General features: G+C 36.9%; 1 long non-coding RNA gene across 1 annotated transcript; it reads left to right on the forward strand.

Moving 5' to 3' along the window:
- The first annotated feature begins 1,090 nt into the window (after positions 1-1,090).
- LOC139690906 (uncharacterized) lies at positions 1,091-17,463 on the forward strand. The gene is made up of 3 exons (XR_011701525.1): positions 1,091-1,151; positions 5,079-5,217; positions 16,934-17,463. It is a non-coding gene; the product is annotated as an uncharacterized lncRNA (long non-coding RNA).
- The last annotated feature ends 253 nt before the right edge of the window (positions 17,464-17,716 follow it).

Raw genomic sequence — 17,716 nt, forward strand, 5'->3', positions numbered from 1 at the left:
AAGCAGCAAGGACCATGAGATATTAAAGTCGGCTCATAAAAAAATAAAGCCCAGATTAATATACCCTGAAATTCGTGAAATGAAATATTTTCGCCTTGCCCTGCTTTGTTTCCAGTAGAGCCAAAAGGAAACTATTTTATGCATTGTAGTGGTATATTTTTGCAAGACGACTGCCATGATGCGATCCGAGATGTTATAACTCCTATAATTACAATAGACAACAACTTAATTTGCGATCAATTTTAAGGCCTCAATTCACAGTGTGATTCAAATTCTCAAAGAACTTCAAGAAACCCTAGCACATTCTCGCTCCATAAAGAAGAGAAAAAAAGTTTATCACCCCTAATTTAAGGTCTCGTGGGTATGAAGAGTGATTATTAGCGATGAAATACTAATGAGTAGTGTTTAATATGCAAGCATATGGTCTAAAGCTCTGTTTAATTATGAATAGGCATGGCTTTACGAGTCTTGCACTATCTCCATCTTTCTCTGAATCAACTCTCTATCAGGAGAATCTTTCTCTTCAACTTCTATCAGGAAAACACTGGAGATTATTCAAAGATTAGACATTTAAAGAATGGTTGTGGCATTTCCTATCGTAGTAAAATGGAAACTTTTTAAGCTAATCATACACAAAGAAAAATTAATCAATCCATTATTTATTTATAATCTTAATAAATTCAATGTAGCCCGCCAAATCCCGGTGTCATCCGTCGCAATTTCCCATTTTTAACATTTTCCATTCCCGCCGCTTCATAATCTCTCGCCGTCTCGGCTTCTTACCCTATTTGTTTGCCCCTTCCTGCAACTGCTCCGCGTGAGCGTCAGTGTGTGCCCTCGTCTGAATCATAAGGACTCAGAATGGTGACCACAAATGCCGGCGTGGATCTATTAGAATTTTCTAAAGGCATGCAATCGTTACCTGTGGATCCCTTGGAGCACAAGGATGATCGAATCCAACCCGCCTCTCGAGAATAAATACCCCTACCGCATTGTACCCTCACCCGAAAGAAGGAATTGTGGAGGGGCGGAGACGCAGGCCCGCATCGCCACCTCTCGTCTGACAGGTAAAACACTCACTCAATCGGTTAACGCTCTTCCAGTGAGGCAGTGAGAGCAGGAAGGACTGGATTCACTTCAGCAATGGAAAGGTAGGTGCATATCTCTTCAATAGTTCGAGAACTAGAATTTGTAAATGTGAACGTCTGGGGAAAACATTTTAGCGATGTGTAGGAGAGCTTGGTCCCTATTCGATTTAGTTCCTCCTTTTCCTAAGTTTTACTCGAAATAGATGGACGTAACTTCACCTGTGATTTGAATGATAAGTTCGGAGGAATGGACTCGGAGATGACACCGTGGGGCATCGGTTTATTAATTGTACTCTTTAGTAAATGTACAACTTTATCATAAGTTATTATCCAAAATTTTGACCGCGAATCTGATTAGAGGCAGGCTCCGCCTTAAATGTGGTTATCTTTCCAAAGTACTCAACCTTATATTTTCACCTCGTCGATTCCTCCCACCCCCTCACTCTCGCAAAGTGGTGGTCACTCGTTTCCAAGTAGATCTTACCAGTGAGACTGTAGTAGTAGATTTATTCCTCGAGAGGCATTTATTCTGCTCTCCCAGAATACTTTGAAGCTTATCTACCAGTCAGTAAGATGGTTGAAAAAAATCAGAACGTGCAAGTATAATTATTTTGTGTATGGTAATGGTAAAACTTAAATAATGTTGACGTGGTCTAAACTGGTTCGAAGAACTTAGAAAGAATAGTATTAGACTGTTCATCGTGATAATTTCAAAGCAGAACTTTATTTTTATCTGTCGAATGATAAAAAATAGAATTTTGCATAGAACTAAAAAAACTGTAACATGCTATATTTCGAAGATAATGATCGGACGCTTAGCCCCAATCTCGGATCTAATGCCACCCCATCTTTTGAAGGTGCCACCTAATACTCTCGGTGTTTTTATTTGGGATTTCGTCTTCCAGCAGTTTTCCTCGAAATGTCCCCTTTCTCTTTACCAGATCTTCTTTCCTTAATAAATTGTTTCTATCATTGAAGAACGCGATGGCAAATGGCCTTTGTATTATCGCGTTCCTCTCTGCGTTCACTCTCTTGTTCCCAGCAGCATAAATTAGAATAGGTTAAACAAACAAGGCGAGGGTGCGAAGAGAGTCTCGGTGGTGCTAAGAATCGGACGGCAGAATAGTCTCGGTGGCACGAAGTATTAGAAGGCCGATCATAGCTTAAAAATGGATGAATACCTGTACATGGAAGTAATTTCGCTCGCAATTCTCTCCTCTTCTCCATCGCAGCCCAGTTAGGGTTTGGCATAAGGAAGGCCGAACGGGGAGGGGTATTCGTTACCTAACCGACACTCGTCTCCATAAGCGACGGGACCTGCTTTTCGGTTTCCTCTCGTCCCTCGCTTGCTCCTCTCCCCTGTTAATCCCCTCTTTTTAATAACTCAGTTCCCACTACGATTTTGCCAAGAGGTCCAAGTACGGCTTCACAGAGGTTAAATTGAGAGAGCCCCCCTCCACCCGAGTTTACCTAATTCCACGGGGAACCCGCCGCAGTCGAGCGTGAACGAACACCATTCAGACAGCTGCGGTGAACGATTTGTAGGAAAACCGAACCGAAATGTGTTTAAAGCCTTGCAAATCATTCCGCGGACTTGGACAATAGAATCGATCAAAGTACGCCAACTACCCATCCCCAAAATACCGAGGTGGGTTGGAAATGGCAAACGCTACCGGCAAGTGAATGCATTCAATGATACCCAGTTCAGACTCAACCATGGCGTATCAGACTGACGCGTGAGCAGACGAAATCCATCAGAATTAGATGCATCATAGTGCATGCGATAAAGTTGCGAGTTGGGAAAAAGGGGGCGCTTTGTTATGGTTGTCACCTACTAGATAATATAAATTTGCCAATATTCTTCTGCGCAGCATATCGAAAGGGATTATCTATAAAATTGACCGTGGAATATTTACATTAAGGGATTAGGAAGGAGAAAGTTGCTTTAATGATGCCTAAAAGCAATGCGTACAATGTTGCTCCAAGCGTGAACGTCTACTTCTAGGGTTCTTGTTATTTCTAGAACATAAATCCATATATTGCCAATATTTTTATGCACTTGCAAAGCCTTTATATGGGGAATGCTAGATAGCTATTTAAATGTATTCAAATAAACGTCATTTTCCGTCATCGCGTTTGCACATTGGCAATTCAAGTTAAGCTGCACTGGCGGGTATCCCATCGCACGTTTTTCATGCACCAAGTTCGCGTCTGTGATGCTTACTTGAGTCTGTGCAGACGTAGCTAGATTCGGGTCAGCTGCTACACCAACGACATAGCCCCGATCAGCGGGACCCGGTAGCCTAAATGCTGATACACTTGAATCTGAAGGCGAGTCTACCGGTCCTAAACGCTGGGCACCACTCTCCCCGAACTACGTGTGGTCTCGACCGAGTCTCTCTGCGGATATTGTAAACCCTTTGGCGTTAGAAATTAATAAAAATAGAACATTCTCTCTTGGGAATCTTCCCTCTGCTTTGGATTCAGTAAGTATTGCTATCACGTTCAGAAATGGATGTGGTTTAATAAAATCGATAATTGAAAGCATTTGTCATTTAGCATACAGTATTAGCAGTGTTCCCCCTAACTTTTGTTTCATTCCCGCTATTGATAGTTTCCACCAAGTACATCGGTGGACATTTCTTGTACATCACAATAAATCGAGGTGTCCTAAGTGTACATTACGTTTTTATATTTTATGATATTTCTTTAACTTATGTTTTCTGGTTTACTACTTCTAGCGTTTTGTGCTCAACGAAAATTTGATACGTATCATTTTTTACGGCCATAGTCTAAAGTGATAAATTACATCCTTTGGGATGCTGTTAAACACGGTGCGAGAAATTTGTATTTGGAAATATACTTTTCGTTTTACTGATACACTGATTGCTGAATATTATGGCTAAACGATGACTGCTATTTTAATAACCGCCCCTGTCTCTTGCTCTGTGCATTGATGAACATTTTTCCTGATTGTCTTTTTATAGAGGTTGGGAACTCTGTGCCTTAATTCCAGCCTTAGGGTCTTTTAAGTACTTTCGACAGTGATATTTCATAGGGGTTGTCTGCAAATCCTTGAATTCCAAGGAAATGTCATCTTAATGTTGCAGAATGTCTTCAAAATGTCTTTTCTCTGAAACTTATTATGCAGTCAATTCAATGGAATGGTCGATTAAAGGGTTTTGCAGCGTTATTTCATTTACGGCCAAAAAAAATCAATCTGCTCATTTCCTCTGTTCATTATTTTCAACAATTTAAGGTAAAATTTTCAGAATAGAATTACAAATCCACTCAAGTGATTTACTCATGCATTTATCCTGGAAAATATCGGAAATTACTTCTTTGTGATGGTCCGCTTAATGAAAAATAACGATGCAAATATTATGGAAGAGTTTCCATAAGGGTTTTGGGTTAATAAAGGTGTGACTTCAAATTTTGGAGCGCCTTATAACTGTTACAACTATCCATATGTGTGCGGTAACAGCATTGGATCAGCTGTTTCTCTATATCCAATGATATTGAGTTTCATAATGGCATCGCCTCTTCCCAGGTTTATCCCACAATGAATCCATCCATAACCCTTTTCCCTCTTTAGCAATGTAATTTGGGAATTCTGCTTTCTTCCTGAGAGGACCAAAGCAATTTTTTCTGTGATACATAAAGTTCACAATTAGATTTGATGCATTTTGGTTTATTCATTTATGCCTCTTTAAGTTTATGCTTGGTTCTTGTTAATCTCATTCAAAAGGAAGGCAGATTGAAGAATATTTTCTGAATCTAATCCATTTCTAAGTGTGAATTGAAAATACCATAAGGCTGAATGTTTAAACTGGTATGAAACAATTGCACTTCCTTAATTATATACTAATCATTTAATAAAGTCTTTCCTACAGTTTTGCTGTTCATTATTAAAAAAGGGTTAAAATTGGGGTTGTAGTGAATTTCTGGTTTTCATTTATTTGATACTTATAATATTCTTCAAATATTAAGGTTGAAGGAGATTGGGTTGCTGACGTATTGACATCCCACCCAGAGGGGCCCGAGTTCGAAGTTAAGGTTCTGGAGACTGCAGATATTTTTCAGTGGTATCCTGATTCCTACTTGAGGTACTTTTTGGAGAGCACTTTGAGTGAGTACACCATCAGTTGGATGGGATGTTAAAATGCAGACGGATGGATCCTCCAGAGAATTGCATTTCCATAAAACCTTTAAACTAAATGTTTAGAATTAGGATTTATCATACAAAAATACAAAAGATACATCAATAATTGAAGCTATAATTAATTTTAATGTAAGGATAAGTCCATAAAACTTGATTGTACAAACAAATGTATATTTTTTTAGTTACTTAAGATCATTATTTGAAATGAAAGTAACTGAGACAAGTTGAAAAACAGAAGCTATTCATGAAAATTTACAAGAACTAGTGTTCATATTTTAAAGAAGCATTCAAGTAAAAGCTTTAAGGGTAGGAGTTACAGTATTTTTGCAAAATGCCAGGGATAATTTTTTTGCTCCTGAACTCTCCCTGGTCAAGTATAATATTCTAATGTAATGATATTTTCAAAGTGTACAAAGTGTACTGTAGAAAATTGCCAGTTTTTAATTAACCATGATATTCCACCATATCACGCATGAAATGTCTCTTTTTATAATGTGTACAGCTCGAGAAATATATTCTTTCTAATTAGTTAAGGTATCATAATTTGTTCAGAGGAGGAAGACAGTTTTAAGAAAGTTTCATGTTAGTCTTTAGCAATTCATTAATAAAGACAAAGTTCAGTTTTCCAATACTTATATGTGCATATAAATGAGATTCATTAATTATACGTGAAAAGAAAATCCTTGGGTCATTATTCCAATTTTGTGAAAATCTGTATCCAATTGAATTACATCAATTTCACTAAGTCAAAAGATGGTATACATATGTAATCTGTGTGTTAATGACCACCATTTAATCATTTCTAGCAGTCATTGTTCCAATAAAAATCATGCGAAATGACTTAAGCCGACTTGCATTCAACTAATATTCCAGTATATTAGATTCCACTTGCTGTGATCACATAGGGGTTGTGTCAAGTTAAGTATATAAGAATAAGGGACAGAAATATTTACAAAATTTGCAGGGATTATGATAATCGTAAATAAATAGTTTTAATTTAATTTTATTTGTGCTACATTCAGGTAACATGACTAGAGCATCCAAAGTTAAGCATTTAAAAATAATTTATTTAATCTTAATATCAAAAGTGACATAAGTGATAATGAATCATAATCTTTATCACTGGTTAAAAGTGAAAGGATTGGTTTGTAGCAGCTCCGTAGACTATATGTTGTTCCCTGCCAATCTATTGGTTCCCTTCCGGCAACAAGTATTCCAGCATAGGGCAAACCAGGCTTATAAGTTCTTTCTTATGTGGCTACGATACTTCCTTTGAAATTGCTCATTATTCAATGAAGTACTTTAAATGCCTTATGTGTCAAACTCTTAATTTGAACACTCCACCAAAGTTTCCTATCTGGGGAAACGCCTAAATACATGATTGCAATTACTGCTACTTGATATTCTATCTCCAAAAACAGCGTAAATATTCTGATGTACATTCTTTTTATTTGAAAACTGCTCTTATTTACTTGAATTCCCATATTTAGTGATCTAATTGAACTTGAGTTTCCTTAGGAGCAAAAATAATGAGCCATTGATTGAAGATTGAGAGTATAGCTTGATGCGGTTAGCTGAGCTTCCTTTTTAGTTTGCCATATTGGGATTTGACAGGAATTGGAAGTATGAAAATATTGAAAGAATATTTAGTTAATAAAATGCTTTTTAATGACTAATGTATTGAGCACCACCTATAAAACACTAAATCTGAGATTTGCTGAAAAACTACTCTGAGCATGAACAGGTTACTTTGGTGGTTATTACAGTCAATTTAAAATTACATTTTGAAAACTGGACTTACTATGTTGTGGAAAGAAATGCAATTGATTGGAAATATCCATAGGTTCAAGAATGAGGGATGTTAATGGGAAATAGATGAATGTGGAAGGACGTGAGGAAGTTAGAGGCCGAGTGAATTTTGAAGATAGCGGACAAGATGAATTGATTTGAGTTGTGTGATGTGTTTGTGTTGGGAGGGATGCAAGGGGCAAAAGCCTTTTTATGGATAGCATTTTAACACCATAATATTGAATTGTTAATCTACAATGAATCTATATATGATGGTCCTGTTCGCCATTTGATGTACTTCCTACAATTTTGGATTTTTTCCTCAACTTCTTCCAATAGCCTTAATTCTGATGGCATCATTTGACAAGCAACTACATGTCATCTGCTGACCACATTGTGCAAATTCTTTTTAAAGACTCCTCTGCTTTGACCTTACCATTGGACTCTTGTTAGCTTCTCTATTTATTCATATTTTAGTTCTTTAATTTTACTCTCATCATTCACTTCTTGTCACATAGTTGCATCTTCTGTGTATTTTATTTCTCTCAAAATGCCTATTTTTGTGGTGACATTTTATTTTCAATTTCAAGGTAGAATGAGTTAATGCTGCAATAGGCCACGACATAAACTATTTTTAAACAGTTTGTCAGAGATATCTCTAGAAAAACTTGAGTAGGTAATGCATTCTATTCAGTCTGATGCAGTTTTCATTTAAATTAACTCAATCCTATTAAAGAAGTCTACTTGCTGTTAAAAGATTCCCCAACAATTATGCACAGTTCCAACTGAAATAAATTAATTGAAATAACAACAGGTACATACTTGGAGATTTTTAAGAATAATTAACATAAAAAGAGATTTTGAAATGTAATGAAATAATTGACTTTGTGATTCCACACACTTTATTTAAAAACACACGACCCAGGTTTCGACGTTGAACGTCATCATCAGGTGGTCCTCATAGAAGCACGCTGGCTATATATACCTTCTGATCATAGGAGGGGGGGGTTGGTCAGAGAGGGAGGTCGGAGGGGTAAAAAAGGTTACAATGTAGCTGGGAAGAAAAGAGAATTACATTTTTGATTTAGAAGAGTGGTAGGTCTAGGAGTGGGGAGTGGGAGGGATACAAAATTTCGTTGGCAAGATCATCTTTCCAACGGACACATTTCAAAATTTCTAACTGCTCCAAAGCATCGAGCCTTTGACCTTTTTCTTCAAAATGAATAATTTTTGTCACAAAGTCACTTTTGTGATCACTTTCGATGAGGTGTTTTGCAAAGAGGGATGTTATGTTCTTATTTTTTACACATGTTTGGTGTTCTTTAATCCTTTCTTTAAATTTCCGTCCTGTTTGTCCAATATACTTTGTGCTACAATCCGAGCACTTTAACTCATACACTCCACTCCTCTCGTTTTCGGGGACTTTGTCTTTAGTGTGAGAGATCAGGTTCTTAAGGCATGAACGACTGTAAAAGGCACATTTAATTTTTTCTTTAGGTAAACTTTTAATTACTTTTTGAGAAATAGTCCCAAGATATAGTATTCTCCGCCATTACCTAAAGAAAAAATTAAATGTGCCTTTTACAGTCGTTCATGCCTTAAGAACCTGATCTCTCACACTAAAGACAAAGTCCCCGAAAACGAGAGGAGTGGAGTGTATGAGTTAAAGTGCTCGGATTGTAGCACAAAGTATATTGGACAAACAGGACGGAAATTTAAAGAAAGGATTAAAGAACACCAAACATGTGTAAAAAATAAGAACATAACATCCCTCTTTGCAAAACACCTCATCGAAAGTGATCACAAAAGTGACTTTGTGACAAAAATTATTCATTTTGAAGAAAAAGGTCAAAGGCTCGATGCTTTGGAGCAGTTAGAAATTTTGAAATGTGTCCGTTGGAAAGATGATCTTGCCAACGAAATTTTGTATCCCTCCCACTCCCCACTCCTAGACCTACCACTCTTCTAAATCAAAAATGTAATTCTCTTTTCTTCCCAGCTACATTGTAACCTTTTTTACCCCTCCGACCTCCCTCTCTGACCAACCCCCCCCTCCTATGATCAGAAGGTATATATAGCCAGCGTGCTTCTATGAGGACCACCTGATGATGACGTTCAACGTCGAAACCTGGGTCGTGTGTTTTTAAATAAAGTGTGTGGAATTACAAAGTCAATTATTTCATTACATTTCAATATGTTATGCAAATTCCACAAAGTTACGCCTGAGACAACAAATTTTATAAAAAGAGATGTTTCAGGCGTGATATGGTGGAATATCATGATTAATTAAAAATTTGCTATTTTCCACAAAATAAAATTTAATATGACTGGTTTCAGTGTAACTACTTCATCATCAGATGATAATGTAGTTACATTGAAACCATGATGATGATGTAGTTACATGGAAACCATGATGATGATGTAGTTGCATTGAAACTGGTCATATTATATTTTATTTTATGGAAAATTTCCAATTATTAATTAATAATTAACATATGTCATTGATTCTCTCCTTGCAAATACTAATTTAAACAAAGAAATTCTTCTCCTAATGTTCTTAACTCTAAATGCTGACACCTATGTTACTACAAAATCAGTGTAAATACCAGAACTGCCTTGATGTATTCTCTCTTAACATAATGTTCAATAAAGTACTCTCGATCAAGCATTTGTGATGAGATGCATCTATTTACGATTTCTTTTCCTTCCCTCTTCTCTCTCAAATGCCCTGCTCCAGCCTTTCTGTCTTTAATATTTTCTACTAATTACGAAACAATGTTCATTATGAGTTTCCATTCCTTGCAACCTCTTCAAATTTTATATTCTTCTCATTCAATTCGTATCAATTTCCAGGGATTGTCCTGGATACTGATATTCCTTCATTCCATCTCTACTTTTTGCTCAGTTGTCACCTTTCCTCTCCACTTCTCCATTCTTCCCTCTTAAACATTTGTTTTCATTTAATGGACATAGTTCGCTCTGTGTGTGGAATCACCTGCCTTTGTCAGACATTTGGAATCTCTACTTCTTTCCTACCCCTAACATGTAATTGAACTTTCTGCAAAGTCTCGGGGAAAATTCTTTTCCCACTTGGTGAGTTCAATTCAAGTGGCTCTCATTTGAAACACTTTCCTACATTAGGAAGACATGTAATTGAATAAAACATCAAACATATATTCATGCTTAAGAGATTTATGCAATGAATGCCACCTAATGATACTGTAGTGGAACTCACTTTCCTTGAATCTACAAACCTATGTTTCCTCATAAAACTGTGACCAGCAATAAATCACCAAAATAATAAATCAATGCACAGTATTACTAAAACATTTCCTTGGTTCTTGCATACATCCTATTTCATGCTTTCTTGGAAACAATTTCCTAAGTCTTTCCTAAGACAAAACGTCTATCAAACAGCAAGGTACCACTCAAAGAAGTATCAAATTGTTGCAATTTTTCCTTGGCAATAGGTGGAAATTTTATTTTCCAAAACTAGCACTGGCTCATTTATATATATTATCCAATTTTATAAAAGCTTTAGTGGCCAAATTAATATTTTTATGGCCTAAGATGATATTTGATGTTATTAGTACAAAATTATGTTGAAAGTGATACTATTTCTATTCATCCAAGTTATTTCAAAACTTTTTCATGTTGTTCATATGATTCTTTGTGTGTATATATGTTTTAATCATTGTGTGTATATATGTTTCATTACATTATTTACCCTTAAGTATTGATTCTGTGTTTGTACGGTGGGTTAAAATGCTATCACCCTTAATTCTGTAATGGTGTTCATAAACTACACCAATCTTTCTGCTTGCAAAGGACATCTCATTCACCATTCACCAAACTTTCACTGTGGTACATCTCCCCAATTTGCATAGTTGCATTGAACTGAAATGACTTAATCATTCCATGTAACAAAGCATCATTTTTTGATGTTGAGTATGCAGTAATGGTTGCCAACCTATTTTTATTTGGGACATTGTGTTGACCAGAAGAGCACAACTCTTTATAACATCTAATTGCTCAACTTCCTCTTCATTAGCTCAGATTTTTCAGTTATTTCCATTCAATTTCATTCCTTAATTGAGATTTTAACTTTTTTTATTCTTACATTTTTGCATAATACTCCTGAGATAGGAAATATTATTAGTTTGTCCGTGTCTTTCTTTAGAAGTCTGCCCCCTTTTTTCATCATATTTCTCAGACTAATTTCATTTTTCTTATTCTTCTTAAACTTTCATCCTTGAGATTCCAGGTTCCCATCATCCTCTTAAACCACATTACTCTAGGGTAGCGCAAGTTCCATGATTTAGATGTGTATCTTTCATTTAAATTGCACAATCATCACACAGATATTAATGCAGTCAGGCCGCAAGTTATGTCATAAATATTTATAATGTATGTTCTGGCTCATATCACTCATTAAACTATTGTTTAGGTTCAAAATATCTATATTTTTCCAACCAGAGTATTGATAAATAGTATATTGTATTGTATTAATTATTAGACTTCACTTATTTTTTACCCTGTGTCAATGTTGTAAGAAACATAACTGTTAGACAAAATCATACATTTAGATATTTGAGGAATTGTGTGAAAATTGATCTGTCAAATCCATCAAACTTTCCTTTTATTTTTTGCAATGCTTTAGGCCTGAAGTTCCAAATACAATTATTATTCTAATTTCATAGAATCCTCAATTTCTCTTAAGTGTCAATTTAACATGGGGACTGTGACTTTGACTTAGGACAAGTTTATAAAGCTTGGTTGGTCACAATTAAAAGAAAGTAATTGCATGGAATTGATGATGAGCCTCAATGAGTGAAATTACATGAAATGGAAGGTTTGATGGTTAATGGTCATTTTAAGCTAGACAAATACAAAAGTAATACATCTTAATGTAAAATATACAGTTGAAGTTATAAATTATTATTTCTCGTGTATATCTCATGGACTTAACGTCGGTTTCTTTTGCTGGTGAGATATATTCAAGCTAGTGCGCAATTTGAGTTTTGCAAAGTAGTTCTAAACCTGGTCATTGAAAAGTCATTGATCATGGGTACTGTGGAGGAATTTGAATGATTATAGTCACCTTTTGACAGTGTATATACATCTCTAGGTAAAAAATTGTTCTGCTCGGGAGAATTTTTGTTGAATTTTCTACAAATATTTAATCAAATTAATCTTCAACTTTTGGGTAATCATAAGGCTGACATTCCAACATCTAGCATGGGATATATTTTCTAGTTCATGAAGAAGTGCATTTGATCATATCTACATTTCATCCATTATTAATTTCAACCCTCCCATTGACTAAAACCTTGACATGGTGGATGGGCTTGTTCGTTCCAACGACCCCTAGAACTGTGCTGGCAGGAGCAATGATAATTACTCCTGGTAGGGTCACTCATGCCAGATAGGTCAAAGGTTAGAAGACAGACGAACGGTAGTCCACGCATCGTCTGTTCCTTGGTGAGGCGGCTGCAAAGGTGTCTGACCACAGTGGGGCGGCCATCGAGTATTGGTGTCATGTTAAAAACACTATTGAGGAAGACAACAGGAAACCACCGCGATTTTTATTCCTTAGAATATAATGATGGACATTATAGAGACTATGAGTCCTGGCAACCTGGGACTCTGCCCAATCGGCCGTGCACTGTGTACACTGGGAGAGGCAAGGTTTCTGCGGTCATCATCTCAGGACAAAAGAGGCAGAAGAAGAAGACCAATTCAGTTGGAATAGGAACTTGGCATGTTAGAACAATGTTGAGGGCAGGAAAATTAGAGAATATGAAGTGAGAGATGGAAAGACGAACTACAGATATCTTAGGTTTATGCCAGGTGAGATGGAAGGGTAGCAGGGGTTACTGGAGTGACAGCTATAGAGGAATAGATACCCCCCCACCAGAGGGGACAAGAGCTAACAAGGGGTTGACATAATATTTAATTAAAAGGTAGGAAGAAGAGTAAACAACATAGAGCAAGTAATGGGTAGAATATTACAAGCAGAGTTAAGAGCAGAACCGATAAACTTACTCGTTGTTTAGTTACACATGCAACCAAGCAATCATAGGGAGGAAGAAATCGATATGGTATTAGATCAGTTAGATCTATTGGATAGGGTATGTCCCCTTGGTAGGAATCAAGATGCAAAAGAAGAGCGAATTAGTTAGAATGGGTACTTGGAATGTTAGGACAATTTTGGAAAGAGAGGAAAATTAGAGGATATAAAGCCCGAGATGGGAAAAGGAAATATAGATATCTTAGGTTTATGCAAGGTGAGATGGAAGGATAGCGGGGATTACTGGAGTGATAATTATAGAGTAATATGCAGCGGCGGGGACGAGAGACAACGAGGGTTTGCCATAATATTGAATAAAGAGGAAGAAAGAGGCGTAGTCAACATTGAACAAGCAACAGATAGAATATTACTAGTGGAGATAAAAGGAGAACCGATGAACTAGGTCATTGTTCAGGTATGCATGCTACCGAGCAATCATAAGGAGGAAAAAGTCGATAGGATATACGATCAGTTAGAGGGCATAACAGTGTGTGTTCCTGCAGGGAAACATTTAATATCGTAGTGATGGGGGGTTTGGTATGCGAGGATAGGTGAAGGAAGAGATGGTAATGAGTTGAAGGACTACTGTTTAGGCACGAGCAATGACCGCGGGGAGAAAGCAATTGAGTTCTATTGGAGACAGGCGTTATTCATCACCAACACTTGGTTTAGACACCACAAAAGTTGTGAGTATACATAGAAAATACCAGGTGACTCTGAAAGTTATCAGTTCAAATATATTATGGTTAGGCACAGATTCAGAAAGAGTGTGATCAATTTGCACAGTTTCCCGGGATTGGATGCGGACTCCGATCACGATTTAGAGGTTATGAAGTATATTGTCCGTTCCAAAAAGATAGAGAAGGGGTGGCGGGTAAGAAAATGGAATGTAGAAGCATTAAATAGATTGATAAAGGAAAATCCGCAGGCTGTAGAGAAAATCATGAATGAAGGAATAGAGCAGAGTACTACCGAAGAAATTGTGAATGTATGAAGAAAGGGATATCCAGAGCTGCAGGAGAAAGTATAGGAACTGTTAATGAGAAAAGGACAAGGAAACCATGGATCATGAATGAGATGATTAGAAAGATAGATGAGAGAATAAAATGGAATAATGTAAACACAGAGTGAGCCAAAACGAAGTACAAAAAGTTAAATAATAAATTTAGGGGTGCAACAAAAAGCAGAAGCAGCATGTTGGAAGATGCAGTGCAAGGATATGGAAAGTTTGCAGAGGAAAGGTAAAATTTGCTGCTATATACAGCAAGGTTAAATCACTATCGGGAAGTAAGAAGGGTAGACCTGTGTTAAAAGTTAGAGATAAGTCAGGTAAGATAATAGTTGAAACAGAAAAGACCCAAGAGAGATGGAAAGAATAAAGAGAAGAACTTTATGGTAAAGAATTTAGGCCAACAAGCTTAGACATAAAAAGAGAATATGACGTAGATGAAGATGCAAGTAGCTTAGGTCCAGGCATACTTGAAGAAGAGATAGAAAGAGCTTTGAAGGAGATGAAATCAAATAAGGCTGTGGGGGTTGACAACATTCCTGCGGTTCTGCTAAAAGGTTTAGGAAAATATTGTAGGAAGAGGCTATATGGGCTGATTCGTAGTATCCATGAGAGAGGAATCTGGCCAGAAGACTTTGTGAGATCAGTGTTAGTTCCTTTTCCGAAAAGGGTCAAGGCTACATTATGCTACGACTACAAAACAATATTTGATATCCCATGCAGCTAAAGTTGTTCTCAGGATCGCCAATAAAAGGATAGTGAGTAGGGCAAATGAGTACTTAGGGGATGATCAGTTTGGGTTTAGGAAGGGGAGGCACGTGTGATGCCATTGCAATGATGACATCACTAATCAAGAGGAATATAGAATACAATCAGGATGTATTTACCTGTTTCGTAGATTCCTAAAAGGAGTTTGATAGAGAGAATTGGGAAAAACAAATGAGTATATTGTAGAAAATAGTAATAGATTGGAGGGGCAGGAGGCTAATCCCCAACCTGTACATTTCTCTGACTGCTCGGGTGCGGGTGGGGAATGAAGAGTTCGGTTGGGCAGTGTAAGGTAGAAGTGTAAGGCAGGGTTGCCCATTATCACTGGTGCTGTCCAACGTATATGTGGAGGAAATTATCAAAGAGGCATGGGAAGAACTGGAGGTTGGAATGAAAGTAGGAGAGGAATTCATAAAATCAGGCTTGCTGATGACCAAGCTGTAATTTGTCAGTCAGCCAAGGGGTTGCAAGCATTGCTGAGTGAATTGGAAATTCAGTGAGACAGGTATGGGATGAGAATCAATATTAATAAAACAAAGGTTATTCTATTTTCCAGAAAGACAAAGGCTAAGCTAAACATTTAAATAGGAGGGCAAAAACTAGAGCAGATAGAACAGCTTACACATCTCGGAAGCGTTTCGGACTTACATGGTCAAAGTAGTAGGGATGTAAGGAGAAGAATTGCGCAAAGTAAAGAGGCTTTAACAAGGAGGGAGTTGATGACTTAGAAGTTGAGTAAGGATGTTAAAAAAGATCCTTAAAACCTTTGATATGGAGCGTAGTTATGTGCGGCGCGGAAACGTGGTCATTGAAGCAGAGGGATAAACGTAGATTGGAGGCTTTTGAAATGTGGGTGTGGAGAAGAATGGAGAAGGTGAAATGGACAGAGAAGAAAACAAATGAGGAAGTACTTGGTATGGTGGGCGAAGAGAGGGGTTTGTTGGGAGAAATCCTATGGAGGCAGGAAAAATGGATTAAGGGCATATTGATCAGCAGTGGGATGTTGAAGACTGTAGTAGAGGGGAGAATATTAGGCAAACAAGGAAAGGGAAGGAACAGGATAGGGATGTTGGATGGGATGAAGGGAGGAAGCAAGTACTCGGATATAAAGAGGGAAGTATCTGAGTGTAGGTTGCTGGATTGTGTGTTTTCATGAGTCACAAAATGTTTATTCGGTAGTTGTGCCCATCCAAAACCTACCTCAACCGGCAAATTACTTAATAATAATTAATTTCAAAGGTCCTCAGGTATGATGTACTCACATTGGGAGATTGATTCACTCTTCATTCTTTTGCGATATTTGATATGATACCCTTCCAAAGTGTTTGTTCAAATGTTGTGCACTGTATTCTCATGGATATATTTATTTCATCATCCTCTGTTAAACTGTGTATTGTATCTTCTCATGTATCATTATGAGAGGGTTTCCACATCACACCTGACACCTACGCGTACAGCTTGAGGAAAACGTGCCATTTCCATTATCTTCCACCTACTTTCACATGTTAGATTATAGTTTGCATCATATTTGCATATCCCTTCATTTTAAATTATCTTCATGAGCACTATGTACACTTCCATGCAATTACTACCATGTCAGTGATTCCCATAAGTTGTTGCATCCACTGTCCCAGATGATGAAATCAAAATACATCATTTTACGAGGGCGTCATGAATTCCTCTAGCCCATCATGCTTAATAGTGACATTAAAGGATCCCCAATCAATCACAGAGCATTGCATTCGATTTATATCTTGGTAATGGGACGCCAACAGCTATGAATGCATTTTTGCCTAAAGCTGTCCTTTGGCTTGAACCGCTTTTCAAAAGTTTTTGTTTTATGTGGTGACAAGTGAGTAAGAGTGGAAGAAACTTTTTATCTCAGTTTAATTCAAGTCTTCTTGGATTTATCACCATAGTTCCACAACTAGACTCGTAGATACAACTATACTCGTATTTACTATGCTCCATGGTCGTGCATTACATTTCTTAACTCCTACAAAGGAATTAAGAAATATTAATTAACTGTTTATTCGTCCTTCTTACAGTTCATCGTTATTAGAGATGACGTCAAGCATGATCCAAGTCAATGTCACTTAAGAGACCTGCCCTTGGCTGTTTCCAGAAATGCAGTTTTAGCAGTGGATGACAGTATTGTTCTTCCTAGTGAGATAAAATCCAAAAGGCAGCATCATCCTTGCCACTTCAGCAGTAGGATAAGAGGACAAATAATCTTTGATTGTATTCAATATCATGTGAAATATGATTGTTAAATACAGGCTCCCTCTAGAGCAGGTTGTCAACAATAAACAGGACATTAAAATAATTTGTAAAATTTGTTAAAGCATGCAGGTCACATTCCAGCAGGAAGATATTTAGATGATGTTATTGAATGGCTTAAACAGGAGGTTTTGATCTCCATATTTAAACCATTCAATAGTCACTCATCCAGGATGTCTACCTGCAGCAGTCAACTGCTCCTGGGAAATAGCATGCATACAACGATTTTGCAAATTGTTTAACCTGTTCATTGTTGACAACCTGCTCCAGAATTGACCCGTATAAAATCTTTGTAAATTTTCTTTTTCAGGTCAAATAAACTTATTTTGCAAACCCTATTCAATTTTTAATTACCAAAATCTCGATCTTGGACAGAACCTCTTTTTAATCAAATAGGACTTAGGGTATATTTTTAAGCAACTTTTTGGCCAAATTTGACCAAAAATATATCAAAAATTGGTTAGTTTGTATATATAATTTATTTATATTTGTTATAAAATTATTTTTTATGAAATGAGCTTTTTTTAATTTATGTAAGAAAAAACACCATG

This window comes from Hetaerina americana, unplaced genomic scaffold (assembly GCF_022747635.1).
Source record: "Hetaerina americana unplaced genomic scaffold, ioHetAmer1.1.p SCAF_3, whole genome shotgun sequence".
Classification (NCBI taxonomy): domain Eukaryota; kingdom Metazoa; phylum Arthropoda; class Insecta; order Odonata; family Calopterygidae; genus Hetaerina; species Hetaerina americana.